Source organism: Tenebrio molitor, chromosome 7 (assembly GCF_963966145.1).
Source record: "Tenebrio molitor chromosome 7, icTenMoli1.1, whole genome shotgun sequence".
NCBI lineage: Eukaryota > Metazoa > Arthropoda > Insecta > Coleoptera > Tenebrionidae > Tenebrio > Tenebrio molitor.
The window spans coordinates 5732186-5755810 of NC_091052.1; the positions used below are offsets into that span (position 1 = coordinate 5732186).

A 23625-nucleotide genomic window follows, 5' to 3' on the forward strand; every position below is an offset into this window, starting at 1 on the left:
GAGGTGTCAGGAATTAGGATAATCGTTACAGAATCTGACCGATAATATATAGCTCACACCCAAGCACAAATCTGATACCTATATGAAATACCTATTGCTAGTAGAAATATTTGAGGTGGCACAAATTTGTATAAATATTCAAGAAGTAGTTAAAAACTTTTTGATGTTTTCAAGTTTAGCCTGAGGAAATATAAATCGTTTGTTTTGAGCATTGCCAACTAAATTTTAACGTAGCATGAAGTTTGTCATGGTCGTGCACATAGGAAGACATTCATTCTCAAGGAGCATTAATTACTTAACCCTCAGAAGCCGGTTGTGGCCAAATGACTACATTAAATGTGCAAAGGATCTTCACCTGCATACCTAATTATTTTTGTCCCGAAAGGATTAATTTTCCATTAAGTAAAGGTTCTTTCCCTCAAATGTTGATCAACGTCAGAAAGACAAGAATCTGAGTTCAAAAGCAAATGCGTCACAGCACTTTGTTTTCGCAACTTATTTAAATGAATTGGTACTTCAGTGTTTTCCAGTAATGCGTTAATTAACAAGAGAAGATATTTTATTTTGTGATCGATGAAATAAGCGTGAGGGAGCGAGATAACAATTTTACTGTGTTCATCTGCAATACAGAAGAGATAAGGGTTGTAAGTGCGAGTAAAAACGAGAAACAATGCATGTAAAAGCAACAAAGTGTTATCCATTACAACTTCATTTTAGATGCGATACAAAATTAACATTGCTACATTTCATGAGCGCCAAAATCGAGATAATAAAATTTTCGTTAGGACCTCGTAAAGTTTACTGCTGTTTTAAAATTTAATGTAGATTTCGCAATGTTAACTAAAATGTTACTGAAACCTTGTTATACGGTGCATCTGCAAATTTAAAAACGAAGTTATAATTGATGAATTTAATGTCATGTGTTTAACAATTCGCGTGGAATTGATTACATTCATGAAATGTAGCCAGTTGTAAAATTTCTCTAATTTCTAGTATTATTAATATTTATCTAACCGTGAAATAATCCAATTTATCAATTCGATAGAATTATTAATTTTTCGCCGCTCTTTGAATGATGGATTTTACAATATTTAGTCCAATAGCTTCAGTAATAAATCCTGGTTTAAAAGTGATAATAATGTTATTTATTGAATGTGGTACATATAAATATTATTTCAAAAATAAATTGTCTGACAATAAATCATAATCATCGAAAAAAGTACGTAATTTGATAGAACGTAATAAATAATAATCTGCATTAATATGATGTCGATTTAGGGATACATTTTTCCGGTAAGCAAAAGCTCAATTTTTATACCTCAAATGCAAACATTTAAAAATAGAAGATGACGTTGTCATACGCACGAATTCCCAAAGCTTTAGTTTACTGAGTCAAAACATGATTCTACTGAGACTTAACATTTTCCGAAGATAATATTCTAAAGTTGCGTTGATATTTCGCGTTTCAAACGAAATTAGTCAATCTGACGGCGACGTCCTTTCTCTAAAACAATATGGCGTTAATCAGGAGTTGACAGGTGCTTCGAAGGCCGCACCAAACGAAGCCGACACCACCGGTAGTGATGATAAACTGTTTATCGAGATGTTGAAGGTTAATTGTGTTAACGGAATTTCAGTCAGATCTATGAACCTTTGCTCCCGTATCGATTTTTCGTCAACAATAGACAGTCCAATTTAATTAAACTCAGTTGTTTAAATAAAAATATTTATAAACCGGACAAATGGGGGCGTCATTTCATATTCAAATAGTAATGCACTTCCTGTGTACGCCCTTTTGGAGAGTCCCGTATACATAATAAAACTCAAATAAAAATTCGCAGACATAAAATTTAATATCGGAACTGTCCTCTCGGAGATGTTTTATTAAAATCATCACCGAAGGCTTATTTATATTCGCATGTTGGGATCAATTCTGCGGAGTGTTTCACTAATTGTTTTTGGGATTCGGCGTGATACAAAATCCCACCGAGAGCTGCTATCAATCCAGCAAATTACCGTTAGAGACCACCTTTAATTAATTCATTTAAGCAAGCAATATTAAGCCCTCATCAGTATTGGCCGGTGCAATTCCCCCGCTTGTTACGGCTATTGCTGGGACTACTTAAGCTTGTGCAAAGCGACGACGTGGTCAAAGCGATGGAATTGAGCAACGGACGGGATGGAATGACACGTACTTAGGTACAGACGAGTCGGTGAACGGCCCGAGGTGGTTAATCGAATTCCTCCTTCAAGTGAAATGCATCGGATGGGGAGGATAGGGCGGAGGGGAGATAGGCGCACCTGAAAATGAACACGGAATAATTTTGAATAATGCAAAATCAACAAACAGAAGATGACGGCATCTGTTTCTTGCCTCGATGGATCCGGAGACGCACCATCTACATATTTACTGATAATACAACGCGACTCGATTTCTTCTTGCTTTACATTTTTGAATGTCACATATTTTTCTTTTCTATTTTTTCTCTTCTCCACTCGGTCTATACATTTAGTGTTTGTCACAATGACACTTATACTAATCTCCCTAAATATCTCTCTGCAATATCTCATTTGTCCCGCTCCACCATTTTCTCATTCTTTCATCTCCACTTTCTTTCAAAGAAGATCACAAGCCCTATTATATTCTTTCTCTAACAATCTCTTTACCATTCCCATTCGCAAAGCAAAATTGCCGCTTATTGAAATAAGACAATAAGTAAGAGAAATCAACGATGAGTAATGATCACAATGTTTTTATTACGTTTTGATTCTGAATAATTGAGGGCATAAGACTCGCCTTACTTAGTTCGATTTTCATTTCATTACGAGGGTTTACTTCCTTCTCTCAAGGTGGTTTTTATTGATTGCTTACGAAATGTAACACAAAAACGGTGGAATAAAATCGTTCATTCCTCCGTATTGTTACGCGTAGTTCAATTGAATCGTTGATTTCAGAAACAAGGCATTTTTATAGAAATTATAACACCTAAATTGAGTAATGGTAGTAGATTCTTATTCGAACAAACAGAAACTTTAAAAGATATTTTTGTTTTAATACTAATCTGTGGAAAGGTATAGTAGGTATAGTTTATTTTTTAATCAAAGAACCACAACACCGCAATTTACACCCAAAATAAATCTGACAACATTGTACATTTTTGACATAGGGTGAAAAATCTCATCATATAAAAATTGAGGTTATTAGAGATATTAGTAGCGCAGCATGTTAATAAAGTTAATAACAACTAATAGCAACTAATTTGAGAGTTTAATAAATGTCTTATCTTTCCGAGGCATTTTTAATAACGCGTTCAAATTTTAGCTGCGAATTTGCGTACTTTCAAGGACATTAAAAATGACAGACGTTGGCTGGTATAGCCAATAGATATCATTAAATTCCCCAAATTTAGTAAAATTTTATCTTTACAAACCTAAATCAACAGGTCGTGGTTCTTTGATTTAAAAATAGACTATATCTGCACAACCACCATAGATGGCCTTGAAAAGGATACTTTCCTATCGCTGATTTGTGGCAATAGTGTAACGTTGCTTTCAAAAATGACACATTCAGAACGAAGTGGCCATTAATGCAAAGAAGATGGAAATGATAAAAAAACCTACAAGATTTGTTTCTAATGGTGAAGAAGTTCAGGAGTACTTATCGTTACATCTAATAAAAAAATAAAAGAGAGGCAATAATGAAGATTAATAACTGTCTTAATTATGATTATACAGGGTTATTCACGAGTAATAGTGGGCCTTACAAACATTGAAACGCAACCAGTTATACATTTTCATCGCCTTCGTGTATCATTTATATTATTATTTAAAACATAAATAGTCAATTTTATTTTATTTTTTTTTTAATTTGACATGAAGTTGACATCTAAATTAATGTAAATTTTTTATGTTATTTTTATTTAAACACAAATACAATTTAGATTTAGTCACGTAACGACAACTAAATTGTCTTAATAAAAGCAGTCTTGGATTCATTAAAAAATAAAAAGATCAATTGGTATCCACTCGTTTGAGAAATATGTTTTTGTAATATCTAGTTGTTAAAGGTGGCCTTCCGGACTGTTTGTCACCATGTAAACAACCTCATAACGGCCGGAGTCCGTTAAGGGTGTCCGTTATGAGCGGGAGCGGCCGTTATGAATGACTAAATAACTATAGCAACGTAGATCTAAACTTTATTTTTCAACTTTTTTACAATTGGCACAATAATTAATGTTTAATGTTATGGGACACACCTTGAATTAATCGAAATCCGTATGCCACTAGCAGATGTAGACGAGATCGTAGATGATGCTTCAGACTTTTAACACCAACACAAGCGCGATTTTGCAGGGAATAATGATGACCTCACTTGCTCTCCGGACATCGGGAATATCTTCATCGCGATTTTTTATTGATTTCAGTCGTTTATTTTCAACGGAAAGTTAAGTGTTGAACAAATCTGACAAACAGCAGCAAATGGAGACAATATCGAAGATGATGCTTCACAATTTTAAGACTAACACAAGCATGATTTTGCAGGCAATAACGATACCTCACTTCCAGACATCGGGCATATCTTGATTGCGATTTTTTTATTGATTTCATTCATTTATTTATTTGGTTGCGTCGGGACATTGTTAGGCCCATTATTACTCGTGAATACCCCTGCATAGTTTATTTAATTGTTAATTATTACTTTTCTTTTTTCGCAGTTAACTTGCAACTTTCAAACTGAGCTGTGTTACTTAAAAGATTAAGAGATTGCTTGCACTTTAGATTTCATTGTACTCACTTATAATTTAAATTCTGCCAAGACTATTGTTCAACTGTAAGTCGTATATCGAGAATGGAATAAACTTAAGGCGATTATGAACCAAGTTGTGTGCAGCAATAAGTGAGCTATATTTTGCAGTAAACGTTAACTCAACTAACACATTGTTGAAGAGGCAATTGCTTAAAAGCATAAAAGCTTAACGCTGCGACTGGTAATATATTCGCTGAAATAAATAACAGTACTGTGTTTTAGATACGGGAGATATTTTTATGTGAAATTTGAAGTGGAACTATCGCTCGCCTTCAAAGCGGAAGCCACACCGAACTCGCTAAATTATATGGCCCCATTTGCAAATTTGTATCTCAAAATCAATTTTTGTCCTCATATATCTACGCTCAAATCTACATTTCCCTTGGGTTGTATGCAGAAATAAACTTTCGCATTTGGAATTTGCAACTTGGAACAAAGTTCACCAGATGTAATCTAGATATTCATGAACGACCATTTCTTACCACTCGACAACAGCAGTGGACTTCGAATTAAACATTGCTTGGCAATAATGAAACGGCACATTTTCTTAAGACGTCGAGGCAAATTAATAATATGTATTGAGAGCCAAAAAAAAAACAAAATATAAAAAAACAAAATAGCATTCAGATAAAATTTGACAAGGGGTAAGCACGCTGAATTGAAAATTTCCATCAAACGTGACAGAATGATTGAGGAGAAGGTCTGTATTGATTGGCGGAATCAATAAGGTACTCCTAATCACTTTATTATTCTGAAATAAAGAAATTTTTAATTGCGTGACCGGCGCGTTGACATCGATGAATTATAAATCGACTTCTTCGACGCCCCAATAAATCACAAATAACATATTTACACAAAGCGAACAATGCTTTCGAGCAAGCAACGAACGAAATGATTTTTCGTTATCAGTAACAGCGTCGCGTGGTCCTTTTCTAAATTAACAAACAATGTTATTGGTGAAATTGGTGATATTCCTCGACGAAACATCAGTCACCAAATTAGCCATTGCTTTAACAAAAACAAGCTCCACCGGGGGATTCCCATCAGAGAGCGCTTACCACGCGACAGCTAATTTAAGGCGAATGATAAATGTCGGAGGCCACAATCGCCTCTGTTCGCATGAATTTAACACCACAAAGATTTTATCGCCGGAGAACAACAATCCCATTGTCCTGTTTATTCCTGCTGCCCTAATCGAGGAACTCCTTTTTTACAAGTCCCGGTCAGGAGCGACTTGTACGGTCCTCCCGATTTAATTTCCTATCGCGTCCCGACCGAACCGACCGATTTGCATAAGGTAGCCAGTCGAATTCCTGTTTATTAGGACTACCTAAATAAAACCCAAGTTTAAATTTGATATGTTGACGTTTAATTTGCGGAATTTCAGTCGGGAATACTCCTCTTAGGAGAGGAAGTTATCGCCACGCAATGCGATTAATTTAGTAATGGGGGACGTTTTAACATGACATGTACACCGAAAACTATAAATGCTCCCACATAGTTGGCAGGCTATTGATGGTTTTTAGTTGGAGAGGCTTTGTTGTGACAGCCCTTACACCATTTAATTCGAACTTGCTTTGAATGGTGTATATGCGAGACGGGAAAGTGAGTGATTCGTGATTGTCGAGATCACTACGTGAATTAAGTGTAGGCATAATTGTTCGACCTGGGAGGGTGTTGTGTACATATTTGTCTTCGAACAATATTCCCCACTATGGTTTGGTCCGGAATATTTGCCTTGAAATAATCAGGGTAAAATGGATAGTTTATCGATTATCCTTTGCCAAAATACGATCGAAATTAATTCAGGTTGGGTCCCAAATTAAGTGATAACCGCTACGAAGGATTGCACTTTGGAAATAAATAAATCTGTCCTTTCCATATTCTGTTTCCTCGGTTTTAAGGACATGAGTAACTGTATATATATAGAGGATATTTAACGAGTGATAACAAGCCTGACGTAATTTAAAATGCAACCCACACTATGTTTCCGAAAAAAGCTGGCTACTGTCATTAAAATGTCCGGCTTTTTTTGAAAATGTATTGTGGATTGAATTTATTATTCCGTCAGGCGCATTATCACTCGTGAAATACCCTGTATAGTTTTATATAATACAAACGATAAAGACAAGACAAATATTGTAAGTTTACAGATGAATGTAGGATTTAATACGTAATTCTCAATTATATGGCTTCAACAATTCATCTATTGGAAAAATTTGTGTAGCAAAATGTGAATAGGAAAATGGACAAATTATCATAATACAGAGTATTGCTATGAAAACTTGTGTTGTGCTCAATATCATCGTCAAGAAAATAAAACTTAAACATCCAAACCTAACCTCACAAATTATGCCACAGTGTACCTCTAAACGCGGACGTATTTGCAGTTTCTATTGAAAAATATAGATTTTTGATGTTTATTTAAAAACAGCATTGGATTTATATAATATTAATTATTTATGCCTTGCTCCTTATTCCTCCAAGTACTATCATCCATAATGATATATTTTTTATAGAATAGGTACATAAATTACTTAAAATCAGTAACGAGCATCATAGAAATTTTCATTTCTGTCGTGCGGTCTTAAGCTGTTGCGGCGTTGTACCGCAGGAAAAGAATTGTTGATTTTTAAATATTTAATAACTTCCAAACAATAACATTAACAAAGTATAAGTAAATGATTGTATAAAAATGGTTATGTCTGTTTGAATTTGTTTGACTGATCTGATGTATCTGTCGTATCTGTTGGATGCGTCTCGCTTTTTAAGAGAGGGTGGTGGGGTGCGGTCCTCCCTGGTCAGGTACCTAAACTAACGGTACAGGTCGGTCCTGTACATTCCTGCCCCCCTTTGAACGGTCCTGTTCAAAATCTTCGGTCGGAAAGGGACATATCCTGTTCGTGGCTCTCGTCACAATTCCTGTGGATGTTTTGATGGTTGCTGTTCGTATCAGTCCATCTGGTCCAGGGTGTACCTCGAGAATGACACCCATACGCCAGCACAGGGGATGAAGATTTTCTTCCTTTAGGAGGATGGGAGTTCCTGCTTGTAGAACTTCTTGTGATCGTTGACGCCACTTGTTTCGTTGTTGGAGTGTGTTCAGATGTTCCTTGCTCCACCGTTTCCAAAAATGTTGAGTCACCTGTTGAACTCTTTGCCATCGTGAGAGGAGATTTTCCTTAATTAATGTTAAATCTGGTTCACTGTTTGATGTGAGTCTGCGTCCTATTAGGAAGTGTCCAGGGGTTAACGGGGAAAAGTCGTTTGGGTCACTGGATAATGGGGTTATAGGTCTGGAGTTTATACACGCTTCGATTTGTACCAATACTGTTAGCATTTCTTCATATGTAAACAGTGCATTGCCTACAACCCTTTTTAAATGAAATTTAATTGCCTTAATGCCGGCTTCCCAAAAACCTCCGCGGTGTGGAGAACGAGCAGGTATAAAGTGCCATTGTATATTCTGTTGCTTTAAAGACTGGATGATTTCGTTTTGAAAGTTTGCTGATGTAAATAATTTTGTTAATTCCCGGTTTGCTGCGGTAAAATATGTTGCGTTATCTGAATGAATTGAGGAGACCTTTCCTCGTCTAGCCATGAAGCGTTTTAAAGCAGCTAAAAATGCCTCACATGTGGCATCTGTAACTATCTCAATATGAACGGCTTTTGTTGCAAAACATTTGAAAAGAGCAATATAAGATTTTATTGTTTTTTTGCTTCTGCGGTTACCCTCTTTTATTAAAATGGGACCTGCATAGTCCACGCCGCAGTGTGAAAATGGCATCGACGGTGTTACCCGTATTGAAGGTAAATTTCCCATTAACTGATCTGTTGTTTGAGGGTTTACTTTAAAACAGGTATGGCACTTGTATATTAAGTTTCGCACAACTGACCTGGCTGATAATGGCCAATATTTTTCGCGAATTGCCGTAATTGTGGCTGATGGCCCTGCGTGTAGTTCTTTTTCATGTTGATCTAAAATTATTAATTTTGTTATATGATGTTTAGATGGTAAAACGATTGGGAATTTTTGGTCATAATTTATGTGTGCATTAATTAATCGACCACCAACACGAATTATGCCGTTATTGTCTAAAAATGGATTTAGATTTAACAGTTTGCTGGACCTTTTTACTGGCTGGTTTTTCGTTAATTCTTTCAGTTCTGATTCAAATTCTTGTTTTTGTACAAGTTTGATTATCATGTTAGCAGCATTATTTAATTCAGCGACGGTTAGTGTTTTATCAGTTTGTTTTAAGTCATTTTTGGATGAACAATTTTGTATAAATCTCAGGCAATATGCAAGAATTCTTTGTGTTTTTGCAAAAGAAGAGTATTTTGTTAGGAATGGAAGTTCTAATTTAACCGATACCGCTAGAACTTTGTTGTTGGTACGTTTCTCTGAATCATTTGTTTTCGTTTCATCAGGTAGTGAGTTCGGCCACTCGGTTTTGTGATTTGACAGAAAGGATGGGCCATGAAACCAAAAGTGATTGTCGATTAAATTTTCTGGAAGCACACCTCTCGAAACTAGGTCTGCGGGATTGTTTTTCGAACCAATATGATGCCAATTGTCGACTTCAGTTAGGCGTTGAATTTCCGCTACCCGATTTGCTACGAATATTTTCCAAGTATTTGGCGATGAGTTAAGCCATGATAAAACGATAGATGAATCGGTCCAAAGAAAAACTGATTTAAATTCTAGATTTAATGTTGACAAAATTTTGTTAACCATTCGCGCTAGGAGTACTGCCGCGCACAGTTCTAGCCGCGGTAAAGTTATGATTTTCAGCGGGGCCACTCGTGATCGAGAACATAAAAGTTCGGTATTGTATGTATTGTTTGTTTCATCGCATGTTCTTATGTATATGCATGCACCATAGGCGGCCATTGAAGAATCACAAAACCCATGCAATTCAACTTGATTTTGTGCATTTGATATTATTTTTCGGGGTATTTGCAATGTATTTAGCATGTGCAGCTGATCTGACAACTTCATCCATTTTTCACGTATATGAATTGGGAGAGGATCATCCCAATCAAGCTTAAGTGCCCACATTTCTTGAATGAGAATTTTTGCTTTTACAATGACAGGTGAAAGTAATCCTAAGATGTCATAAATTTGAGCAATGGTTGAAAGTACGGACCTTTTTGTCGGACATTCTTTGAAATTTGCATTTACGGTATATTTCAGAGTATCGTTTTTACAGTTCCAGACTAATCCTAAGGTTTTAACTTCATGTTTATGATCAAGCTTAACTGTAGAATTTGCACCTGTTTCATGAGCAGGTAAAATTTCTGAATAATTCGAGGCCCACTTTTGTAGTTGGAATCCTCCTTTACTTAATGCGCCGATTAGCTGATTTCGTAGTTCGATTGAATTTGAAATTGTGTTAGTTCCTGTCAACAAATCATCTACGTAAAAATCTTTTAGAATTACTGGACTGGCTAACGGAAAATTGTGTTGTTCGTCTATGGCTAATTGTTGCAGACACTTAGTTGCTAGATACGGCGCTGATGCCGTTCCATAAGTAACAGTTTTCAGTTCATAAATGTTGACAGATTTCCTTACATCATCACGCCACAAAATGCGTTGAAATGCGGTGTCGCGTGGATCAACCCAGATCTGGCGATACATCTTGACAATATCGCACGAAAAAGCAACTTGATGAGTTCGAAATCTGGTAATAATTGAAAACAGATCCTGTTGGACTGTGGGTCCAACCATCAACATATCATTAAGACTGATTCCGGTGGTAGTTTTGGCGGATCCGTCAAAAACTACTCTGACCCTTGTGGTGGAGCTTGATTCTTTAATTACCGCATGATGCGGAAGAAAATATTGATTGGCATGACTGTTGTCCTCTGGCACATATGGTGAAACTAACATCATGTGTTCTAAATGCAAATATTCATTCATGAAAGTTGTGTAATCGCGTTTTAACGTTGGATTTTGATGAAGCCGTTTTTCAACTGAATAAAACCGCTTGAGGGCCATTTTATTTGATGGTCCCATGAGTAACACGTCACCCTTGAATGGTAATCGAACAACAAAACGACCATCGCTACCTCTCCTGACCGTTTCTGCGAAGTGTTTTTCGCAGGCAAATTCGTCTGCTGATAACGGTGGTTGATTGTCGGTTTGCTCTTCGAGTTGCCAAAATTTTGTCAATTGATTAGAAAGTTCGACGTCTGGGTTTTTATTGGAGGTAAAGCCGACAAAGTGTTTGCCGCTGTTATTTTGACCATTTATGATTTTGCCTGTGACGACCCATCCTAAAAGGGTGCGTCGTAAATAAATCTGTTTGTTGAGAATGTCGATTGCTTGGGAAAAACCTATTATCCTCCAGAAAAATTCTGCACCAATTAACAAATCGATTTTATCGCATTCATTAAAATAAGGATCTGCGAGATCAATGTTATCGGGAATGTTCAAATTGGCTCGCGAGTATGTTTGATTTGGAAATTGTTCTGTAATTTTTGGTAATATTAGGCAGTGCATTTTTAACGCAAACGAGTTGTAACATGACTTTATGGAAACATTTGCTGAATATTTCACGCGAGTTTCTATTTCACCTACACCTGATATAGGAAGATTGATATGATTGGTTTTAAGCGAAAGTTTTTTACACATATTGCTCGTTAATATGTTACTTTGAGACCCGCAGTCTAAAACTGCTCTACAATTATGATAGTTACCGGCGGAATCTGCTATTTTAACAATTGCTGTGGCCAGCAAGACAGTTGTTTTGTTCGAAATTGATAAGGTTAAATTGTCGTTAGCTGACGTGGATTCTGAAAGATGAAGTAGAGTGTTGTGTTTTTGTTGACATTCTCGACAGGTATTGACTGACTTACAAGCAGATGCAGTGTGATTTAATTTGAAGCAATTTCTGCATGCTTTTAAATTGTTTATGGTTTTGATTCTGTCTGATGTGGATAAGTTGAGAAATTCTGGACATTTAAAGACCATATGTGACTCTGATTTGCAATGTATGCATGATTTATTGATGACTGTTTGAACAATTTGATGTTTTGACTGATTAGTTTGCTTGTTGTAGTTTGTTTTTTGTTTCTCATTGTGTTGACTTGATTTGTCGTTTTTGGACATACACTCTAAAAGTTCGCACCGTTTTCCCAAAAACTCAAGTAAATCCTTTAATTTTGGAATGTCTGTGTTTAATTTGGTTTGCCATTCTTTTCTCGAAGTGTAGTCTAATTTTTCGCAAATTAGAGGGACAATTAGGCAATCCCAATGATCTACCGCTTGTTTTTGTACCCTTAATGCTTCTATGTTAGTTGTGATGTCATTTAACAGTTTTCTAAGCGATACATGATTTGCTTTGGAAATAACTGGACTATTGATGATTGCTAGAACGTGCTCTTGCGCAATTAATCGTATGTTATTATACCGTTTTATTAATAACTCGTATGCTGCATTATAATTATCTGTCGAAATTGTGAGAGATTCAATTGTCGCTGAAGCTTCCCCTTTTAAACACGATTTTAAATAGTGAAACTTCTGGCAGTTATTTAAATTTGCATTGTTATTAATTAATGAATTAAACGTGTCATAAAACGGCAACCATTCAGTGTAAGACCCAGAAAATTGTGGTAAATTTAGGGCTGGTAATTTGACGGCTAATTCTGGTGACGATTGATTGTTACCACCGCTGTTATTATGAGAATTAGACGCACTGGGAGATTTAACTTTGCTGGTCAAGTTTTTAATTTTAGCTACTGTATTGTGATACTGAATCTCTACTTCTTCCCGAGTGTTATCGTCCTCCTCGAACTCGAACTGTTCAATTTCATCCTGATACTGTTCAAATTCCTTAAACGCGTTTTCTAAATGTGGTATTCGACTTTCTAATTGACATAAATCGTCACCGTCTTTAAAGGATTTGACAAAACTTTCAATTCTCGTAATTTTTGATTTAACAGTGGTTCGTTTCCTTTTCCAACCCGGGAGATCGATGGTCATTTTGAATTTGATTGATTAGGTACAAATTACGCGAAGAAATGCACCGTTGTAGTGATACAAATTTAGCATGCACGGAAAATGTAGGAAGGTTTGATGGAATTGACAGACTCACGTTTTGATGCTCTGTGATGCTGATGATTGACGACAGTGGTGCTTGGATTCTTGAATGTAATGTAATGTTTATTGTTGAAGTTGATGCTGAATGTTGATGCTTCTGAAGATGAATCACGGATTCGACTTCCTCGTTGGCTGATCACGGATCGCACTTTTTTGATTGTCTGGATCACGGATCCGACTTTCTTCAATTTGTTGACACTGGATCACGGATCCGGCTCGATTGGACCAAAATGTTGCGGCGTTGTACCGCAGGAAAAGAATTGTTGATTTTTAAATATTTAATAACTTCCAAACAATAACATTAACAAAGTATAAGTAAATGATTGTATAAAAATGGTTATGTCTGTTTGAATTTGTTTGACTGATCTGATGTATCTGTCGTATCTGTTGGATGCGTCTCGCTTTTTAAGAGAGGGTGGTGGGGTGCGGTCCTCCCTGGTCAGGTACCTAAACTAACGGTACAGGTCGGTCCTGTACATAAGCACACACTCTTTTTTTTAATTTGTTTTTTTTTCTTTGTAATCTAATCTTAATCTGTGATCCGCGAACGTCCGGGGAGCCTCGAAGTGATGCAACAACGGCTTCAATAAATATTTAACTGTTAAAATGGAACGGAGTTAACTTTGGGATTTTAAATTTCGACTTAATTTTAGTTGCCCTCCTAAATAGTTTCATTTCTTAATTTGTTGTTGCTATCAAATTTGTTCTTCAACTTTTGATGAAGTTAAGCGGATATAGAGGACCAGAGACCGAGTTGTAGTTTCACATCCAGGTCCAAATTATCTACTTTCAATGCTTTGGTATTCAATTCAAAATTGCCTCAAGATGCTCACCCAGGCTGTTATTATTAATATTAAAATCTCATTTCAGGATTTTCTAAAATCTCTAAATCATGTTTTTTTTTCTAAAAAAAGTGCCCTTCAACTTTCAGTCGAGCATTGATCCACGTGCCACATACGCTTTGTCCCGTCCCACGCAAAAACTTTAAAAATTAAAGGTTGTTATGTAAAAAGTACGTAACCGTATGTCCTGAACTTGTTCGAGAAAATGTAAAATTAATTACGTTTGGCATTTCCGGTTCCGACACTAACAATGTTAGTTCAGCGTTCATTCTTTTTTATTTGCTTTAATAATGAAGCAAATATGAGCACAATGGCCATCACTAGACCTTGTGCTTTTGAATAATTGATTAATCAAACTCTGAACGAAATTTTCTCATAAATTAGATAAAAGGCGTGACAATAATTAATTATTGATGTACATATTAACTCGTGGACCAGGATTTCTGGTAACTACCCGCAATATTGGGTCACTTTATTATAGGTCAGAAACCGAACAGACTGCAATCAAAATACGCGGAAATATTTAAACACGTAAGTACTGAAGACGCCCACGTCAATCGAAAAATATGCGTTTTTTGAAAAACGTAAGGATGCGTGAACAAATGGCATGGCAATTTAGACAATAAATTGTGGACGCGTCACTGTCTTGGTTTCATAATAGCAATCATAAAAGCAATAGTAAAGAAAAGGCGAACTGTCGCTTTTTACACGCTTCATACACTTTTTGTATGACAAAAAATGATCTTCTTATCGGAGGTTGGGTTGGCGTAAGTCAGTTATTAGTTGCAGTTCGGCAAACGGTGCAGTGTAGCAGTGTATTAATAATCGCGTATTTGTTATTAAATCGGTTAAAACGCCAAATTTTACAAACGCGGAATTAACGGATATGGTGCGGCTCAAGTGCTATCGGAAACAGTTTCCAGAGAGGGTTGTTTACTTCCACGGTGCAACGGTTGAGAGAAACAGGAAGGTTCCATCCAGGAACGGAAGATCGTAGCAGAGATCGTTCCCAGCGAATCCAGGTAGGAGTTTCACACCATATACGGTGTGGTCAAGAATGACTGAATCTGTTGGTAACATAAGTGGCATAACCAAAAATGTTTTTAATGTCGTCTCGAGTTAAAAAATCCGGTCAGTGCCAATTACGAGACAAAAAACACCGGTACTTTTCAATTGTTTCATTGCCAACAGACTCAGTCATTGTTGTAGTGTGGCGCACTTTAAAAGAACAAGGCCTTCATCCGTACCACGTACAAAAAGTACAACCCTTGTAACCAGAAGATGATTTACGGCGACAGTTTTGTGAACAACTGCTGGGAAAATGCGCCAAGATCCCCGGATTTAATTGCTTGTGATTTTTTTAATCGAGGCATTTAAAACAGCTATAGTATTTTTTTCCCGGTAGGCAGTTGCGCGCGCAATTTATGAAATCCTGCAACGAAATGCGAACTCCCTATTGGTTACTTTATTCGACTAACCAATAGTGAGGTCGCAATTCGTTGCAAGATTTCATAAATGGAGCGCGCAACCGCCTACCAGGAAAAAATATATCCATAGTATAGCCAGTAAATTCGGTAGCAGAAGTAACTGGCTAGTGCCCAAATTCGGGAAGATCCTGAAGTTTTTTCAAGGGTCCGTGCGAGGCCACAGGCGTCAAGGACAATATCTTCAGCATTTACTACGCTAAAAGTAAAAGTGTTTTGTCCGTATTTTCGACACAATTCAATGTCAGTGTCAAATTTCTTGCGTGGTAATCGTTTTCATTGTGGCTTTTTTTACCATATCACTTTCGTTTGGTCTATACTACCGTCGACCACAGGCCGGAATGAGGTACAATTTGAATACATATTTAAATACGCAATTTCCGCCATCGCAAATCGTCTTCAAATGTCTTGCTGGTTTACGGTTTAAAATATTTCCGCATATTTTGATTACACCCTGTATATTGTAGAAATAATTATTGTAAAGCTGTGCATGACAGATCACACTATCAGTAAACAAACAACAATCCAAATTCGTGTGGCAATCACAATCATATTTTTACTGAAGAGTTGCAGCTGTGTAGGTTGCTCGAATTTACATTTATATGAACAAGTGTTGGCCTCAAGCGTCGCAAAAAATCCAAGTGCATTTCCGCGCCGTTGAACCCCTTAATTAGATCAACTTGGGGTTTTTCATTTTTATTCAGGGAATATTGTTTACAACATCAAAAACAACAAGAAAATCTTGTATTCATTCATATGGTAATGCTATACTCTCGACGGCTTGTTGGAATTTTACCATTCAATTTGTAGTTTTTCCACGACGTATCTTAAAACCCCGCCACAGATTTTCCATTTGTGCAGTTTTCACGGAAAAACAAGCGCTTCCAGTCGAAACATAAATAACAATGAAAACAAATTAATACTTTGCTTATTTTAGGGTGGAAATCGGTGTTTGTGAAAGGCAAAGGGGATGTTTTAATTGCTTCGATATTGCACTAGATCACATTAAACAACTTTGTTTTGGCAAAGGGAGGTCTAGCTAGGGTTGGGCTTGAAAATCGAACGAAACAAGAAATATTGCGCCATTGGAGTGATTTATTTATTCCGTTTCCATTATTTGTAAAACAAGTCAATATCACAATGTAAAGTGATTCATCTTACACGGTGTCATCCAGACTTGCAGAATTAATTTAAACCTACGTAAAGAATGTCTAAATATCGTTGCACAAGCCCTGTATCAGGTTTTTTTAACTTTCTGGGGTTGTCGTAAATATCCCAATCAAAGCGCTTTGAATTCCCTCTAACACACAAAAAATTAGGTGAACTTAGATAAGGTGTTAAAGACGTAATTCGTTAGATAGGTTCGTGCTAGCCCCAATATTTTCTTAAACCCATTTCGGAGTCACTTTCCATGGCGCAATTTAACTAATGGCCCACAATCAATTGCTTTAGTATCTTCACTGAATGATTACATCCATTTTCTGATCCGTTGATAAAATAAATTCCAAAAGGCCCAATTATAAACTGTTTCCTAAAATGATGTATTTTCGGCAGCGATTGAAAACGTGTGAACACCCCGGAGTGTTATTTGAATTTTAAATCTCACACCACTTTACCATACAATTACATTCGAGCGGTGGAGAAGTGATAAAAAGGAAAGGAAACACGTTGGTGCAATTAAATCTAATGAATGTTAGATACAATAAATAACTTTAATGGATACCAGCGGTCAATGAAGGGAAATAAATGATATGGATCCAAACCTGGAAGGTTGGGTTCAATCAATAACAAAACGGTGTGTTTTGCCGACGCTCGCTCTATTTACTTAAGGAATCATTAAAACATAATTCCGTTTCTGATTTATCGCCAGGTGGTAATATGTGCCGCATATTGAAATTAAACGACTTAAAATGTAATCTTTTTGCTGGTGAATTACAACGCAGGTTTTACCTTCCGGTTTGTTATGACGATAAATAACGAAGTTATTATTTAAAAAAGCTTAAGTTGGAAGTTCTCCCTTCTTTTGTACGAATTGGGGGATATTAAAATGCGCATAAAATTGTACACGCTTTTGATGAATCCAAACCGACTGTGGCTACAAAAATAATCAAGATTTTCGCCTCTTCCTACATAAAATTCCTGACTATTGCTGAATGAATTGAGACGTTGAAAAGGAACAAGAATTATTATTAGCTATTAATCAAGTGAAAAGTAAAAATTAATTTACTGACGGACATGCCACAACAAGATCCTCAATTTTTTTTATAAACTTTATCCGTTCATTGATCACATTGTATTCCTAATAATATGTTGCGTGGGTTAAAAATGGTTCTATTAATAGTACTGAAGAATACACACGAAAAAATTGCTTATTATTACACATACATCCTACATCTTGACGTTGTCTAATAAAATAATCATAAATTTCGTTATATGAACGAAAGATGTAATGACGGATATACCTTTCAAACTAATAGAATACCTTCTTGGATTCGTGATTTAATTTTTAAATACCAAAACACAATGAATGCTTTGTAAAATGTAGTTTGGTCAGGCTCGTCGTCTCACGTATATATTCACAGTTGTATTTCTGGTTGCCTACCACCAAAAAATTCGTTATTTACGGTTTCGGAAATTACTACGTCTGCAAGGTGAAAGACCGAATTTTCCTTTAAACAACTTTGATTAAACTGACACAATTTCGTGCAAATACAGTTTATTAGGCCCGGTTTGGTTTCAGTAACACGAGATCAAAACGTTTAATTATGAAACACAAGCATGCTCAAAAGGTCAAGACCACTCAAGACATGTCTTTCAATCAAATAGAACCAGAAAGTTTCGTTTGGACTTTCCCAAAATCACCCACCTAATAAATAGGTACAACACATTTACGAATCAACGAAAATCGATGTGGAGATTGGGTGTTAACAGAACTGCTCCACTTTTCTTGTCTGTCGGAATTATACACATGTTAGGGAATCCTTGGAAATTCATTGTCCGCTTCAATAACAGTTAATGAGTTAAGAGAGGTTCTACCCCAATTATGGAATAATTTAGACCGAGAGCAGATGGAAAATCCAATTTAGGTCCTGTGAAAGGAAACTTCAGCTGGAAGACCAATAAAAAGACACGCATGCCACCATTCCCCCCGAATCTTCCGGTTTCAGTAATTTTCTTAACGTCAGAACATTTTTCTTTTTTGAAGTCCTGCAACTCGATAATTTGTAATAGATACATGGCTTTTTTCTCAACCATAACAAAACACATTGTGCTTCAATCTCGAGGATATTGTGTGGAACTGTCAATATTGCTCTCGGTTCAAGTAACATTCCTGTTATCTTGTCGTCGATGACAAGCCAAGAACTGATTAAACTTCGCTTGACGACTAATCGAAGAATTACTTGCACCATATAAACCGAATGACAGGCTTAATGAACACTAGTAAAGCCATCTGTGGGCTTTAATCAGTTGTAATTCACCTCGCACTTTAAACACGGACTTTCCTAAACCCACATTGATCCTCACTCTGCGGAAAATTATCTGGAGTGCCGAAGAAATAGCGGATAAGATTAATGAAACGACATTTTACACACGCATCATGTGAGAGAACGGGACTATCCGCCATCTTAGAGCGTTTCAAATTTCTCGACTTTATTAAGAAAAATGTGGAAATCTGACTGTCTGTATCATTTACGTGACGGATATTAATAACAAGCACGAAAAATGTGCACTTACTCGTTAGGCTATCTAATTAGAATAATTTTCGAAACTACTTTAATTAAAATTTTAATAAGGCTGCGAATATAAAACTCACCGAGCACTGTTATTTCTGACATATCTTTCATCTCATTTTCGTAACGAGGTGATATTTCGCAAAAAAAGTCAGCTCGCGAGAATTATTCATCACCTGATGCCGGAAGTGTCGGTTTAGAATCATAAACTTTTAATTTATAAAATATTTATCTTTCACTTTCGTTTTCACTCGGTTTACTTTTTAATTAAAACAAACTTAATTTTCACATTTTCAGGGATTCCTTAACGTTCGATACAAGCTAAGCTTGTTACTTGCGCCCGTAATGTATATTTTCAACGTAAAAATTAATGCTGAAAATTGTAAGTGGATATCTTTATAACAGTTTGCTAAAAAAATTTTTTTTTCTATTCAAATCAAAAAAGATCCATCTCACGAGGCAAGAAAATATTACTTTAAAGGAATTGATGCAATGTTTTCAGATCAGGGATCAGAATGTGAGTTTGCTTACATCTTTTTACTATTTTACAAAATTTTTAATTAAATCATCTAACGGTATTTGATATTGATAAAATATAAAAGTATGATGAAAAGACCCGTTTTTCTACGCACAACCGATTCATTTTATTCTCATATCAGCGTAAACATTTATCGAAAATCAACTTCTTTTATTTTATTATTGTTAAGAAAAAAATATGTTTATGGCGGAGGGATAGTATTCTTCAAGCGATCGAAAATCGCATCTTTGTGCATCTCTATAGAAACCGCTGAAGTGGCATTTTTTTTGTAACCGGAGTTGAAATGCCCACAGGCGGCTCTGCCGAGTCAATGTAAGGTTATTTGAAGCATTTCTCACGGTTTATTTATCAATAATTACATGAAATATGTAATAATTAATTTATCCCTTTAAAAAAAGCCACTAAAAAAGCGAAATAAGAAAATTGTTACCCAATATTTAACCGGTGGCAGTGTGGTGTAACACGAGTCGCCCATGTGCACGGATGACAGATGTCAAAATCAAAAATAGTAAGATGCCGTTCAATGTTAAAAAGTTAACTTTAGACTTTAGTAGACTTTACTAATATTATTGAACCCTCAAGTACTAATAATATTGCAACAAGAGAACTAGGAATTACTGGTGCCTTAAAATTTGAAAATTGTAAGTTTGAAAATTGTCATTTTACTGTAACTGTAGCAAAAGAAAATCAATGAGCTCATGTCCGCTATTTTTTTTTTATAATCCGCTTGAAGATAAAATACATAGTAGGTATATATCATGCAGACTAAAAGGTCTTGTTATGCTTCGCCCAGTTGCGACCTCGACTTCGCTTCGGTCTTCAATCTCTGAACAAAAAGACTCACTTCTACTCTTAATGTAGACGTCGTATTTAACCCGTTCGTGTGTAAATTGGGTTCTTTATGGTACTCTGGGCCTTTAAAACGCTCATTTCACTCGCGTTTGAAACTGTCTCACTCATGCTATAAACAGCCCAATTTACATACGAACTCGTTAAATAATATACTACATATTTGTGCAAAACGCAACTGTTCGTAATTAAAGCATCTAAATGTATTTTCTGTATAACTCTACTTTAGCATATCCTGTAAAGCGCCATTTTTAAGCCACCGCTAAGTACGAAAATTCGTGAAGATTCCAGAAAAAAAAAAATCAGTAATTCTTTAGTTATAAGAAGACAAGTGATACATGCATGCAAATAAATTTTCCCTTTATAATACATGTGTTTTACAATCAGTTAAGGTCATCTATGTTCTGAACATACTAAAAAATTACCTGAAAATTATTAATTTATTAACCTCAAAAAAAAAATAATTTTCTGCCACGTTAAAATTCCTTACATATTTATGCTGCATATTAAAGTATGTGAATGGTTACACATAGAAACGTCCTTGAAAAAAAGTACAGGTCCAACAGTTAAAAATCATAATTTGTAATTTTTACACAATCGTAAGAATCAAATTCTCACTGAATTACGAGTACTACCAACTGGCAACAACTCACGCAATTTATTTAACTTTACAATGACCTTTAATAGAATATTAATCTAGTTTTAGATTAAATTGATTTACTGAAAAAAAAAGGCTAGTAAATTAAATATTATACGTATTTACATTTTGATATATCTTTCATTTAAACATGAATAAGTTTCAATTGGGTTGTCTTATTTCAATAAAACCACTTTATCAAAATTTTATTTATCCACGTATCAACAACAATAAAAATGAAACGTAAATAAGTGACAAAAAATTGACAAATTGTTTTTAATATTTACTTTTCCTGTTTGGGACAATTATACACCGCACAGAAATCTGCTGCTTATTTTTTAATATCATTAATGACAGCGCAAAAGGTCAGAACAAAAATATCAGAGGTTGGCACTGCAATTTTAACCAGTTTCGAAGGTGCTAATTCCGCTAAAATTAGATGATTTATGTCTAAATCATACACGTGAACTGGTTCCGCCTGTCACCCCACATACAACCCCGCCTTGACGCGGGTAAATACGGAATTTTCATAAAACGATATCTTACGAGAACACCAAACCAGACACCTCCAATTTCATTGGACCCCCTAACTCTGAATAAGTTGAATGTGAACAAATTTAAAAAAAGCTCGGGACTTATGGAATTGAAAAATATGAGAACGGCGCGCTTCGGTAAATATTCGTTTTTATTATTCCTCCGAGCGCGGCCCAGTGCATAACTTCATACCACTTGAAAAGCGCGACATTACATATTTACAGGGCCGAAATGGTGAAAATTGAATATTTTTATCATCGCAACAATAGCGAAGCGACTTCGTCTCGATTAATATTAAACTGTGCGAGTCGTGACCGTCTGTATCCTTCCTAATCAAATGAAACGTCAAAAGTCAATAAGTTTGAAGAGCCGCCACAATCGACTTGGCAATGCGTGACGTGATCGGGTGTTTTGTGTAAAAAGAAATAATTTATGAGAGGATGTGGGCCGACAAGTGGATTTGGGTTAACGGCAGCAACATTGTTTTCTTTTATTTATATTTGCGTTCTGGATCGATCTTCGCCTATTGGATAATTGTTATGCGCGTTGCGATGTCCGGCAATAATCCGTCAAAGCGTCCGGACATATCGGGAAACTATCGATATTCGATAGGAACAGAGACGAACTATGGTACATCAAAACTCACCGTGTCCGTATTGAGAATTTTGACGATAGATCTAGATGCGAAACAAAGGCATGCATGGAGCGGCGCACGTTTTAATACGTATCTGTCTGTTCACAAACGAGACGCATAATATCCGACGCCGGTGCGGTGCGTTGCCGGAGGACGTCGGGGCTGTACTGAGCGTCAAAACCGTCACCTGGTCGACGTCGTCGCGACGCCCTCAAAGAGAATCGCGCAGTCCTCCAGGACGAAGCGACGGACGGTCACCTTGCGCTGACAACTTCGAGGACCGTGTCTTAGGACCGAACGTTCGAGAAGGCAACACCTTCGACCGTTCACAAATTGATAATTTTAACCAATTTTAACCGACCTTAATATTTAACAATACCTACTACCACCTAACCAACAATATTTGTTTCAGTTGGCAATAAAAAATTTTACTTGAAACTGGCAAAACTGTGAATTGTACCTATTTCCGTTTGTTTTATTTTATTGGCATTCATTATTGACAGTTGACATAAATTTAAAATTTATATGCCTTGTTTTTTTGTAATCTTTTATTGATTAAATGGTTTTCGCATTGGAACATGACATAAAAGTCACCAGTTTTATTGCCAACTCAAACAGTAATTGTTGCTCATCCGGTATTTGCAAAAATATTACAGTTAGCTGTGATTTATGGCGTACGTATAAATTTACCGCCTCTTCTAGATTTATGAATTTGACGTTTCACAACTCAATTTGTCACTTTCAGGTTTCATTGTTCATTATTTTTGAAAGTGTTAATTAAGATACTCTGAGTTTGTCAACGCAGAGAAAGTGCAGGACATTAGTTACCTTAGTGAGCAGTAAACCATTTGTGTAAACATTAAACACTTTCATAGTTTGGCAAAAATGAAACTGATTTATTCCCTAAAACATGATACAATTGATTGTAATATCTTATTATTCAAATGGAATATTCGACAATGATACGTGAACTTGTTCGGTGTTGGTCTGCTTCAAAATAGTACGATCTGCTAAATCAGGAAATGTCTTTGGTGGCCCAGATTAGCGATCTGAACAACATTATATAACGGGTGTTTTTTTAAATTTGGCGTCGAAGTAGGCGTTGAAGTGTCGATTGTGAACGCACTATACAGATTACGGATCACGGATCAGCTGTTTCAATCTTACGCTTTTACAGGAGTGGTGCGATCTCAATCGACTCTCCAACGCCTACTTCGACGCCAAATTTAAAAAAACACCCTTTATAACGGGTGACTATTAAAATTTTCACTTAGAGTTGGCTAAGGATCATTCTTTGTTTTCCGTTGCACCTTAGACACTGACAAGTTTGACATTTCAATAAATAAGTATTTCTTCTCTTAATTTGGTTATGTTTCAATTCTACCGGGTGATCAAGAAGGACTGTTTAAGTTGGCAATACAATTAAGAAAATTTTTATTTATAACACTGTAACTGGATATGTTTT

The 23625-nt window shown here is 36.0% G+C and overlaps 1 protein-coding gene across 4 annotated transcripts in view; it reads right to left on the bottom strand.

The window, feature by feature from the left end:
- LOC138135045 (protein stum-like) overlaps positions 1-22597 on the bottom strand; it is a 94338-nt gene extending 71741 nt beyond the window's left edge. The window contains exon 1 of one of the 4 annotated variants that reach the window (XM_069053681.1): positions 22173-22597. The gene's annotated coding sequence lies outside the window, so the exon portion shown is untranslated. The remainder of the gene's footprint in view (positions 1-22172) is intronic. The other 3 variants (XM_069053680.1, XM_069053682.1, XM_069053683.1) reach the window with 3 other exon arrangements.
- Positions 22598-23625: the final 1028 nt, after the last annotated feature.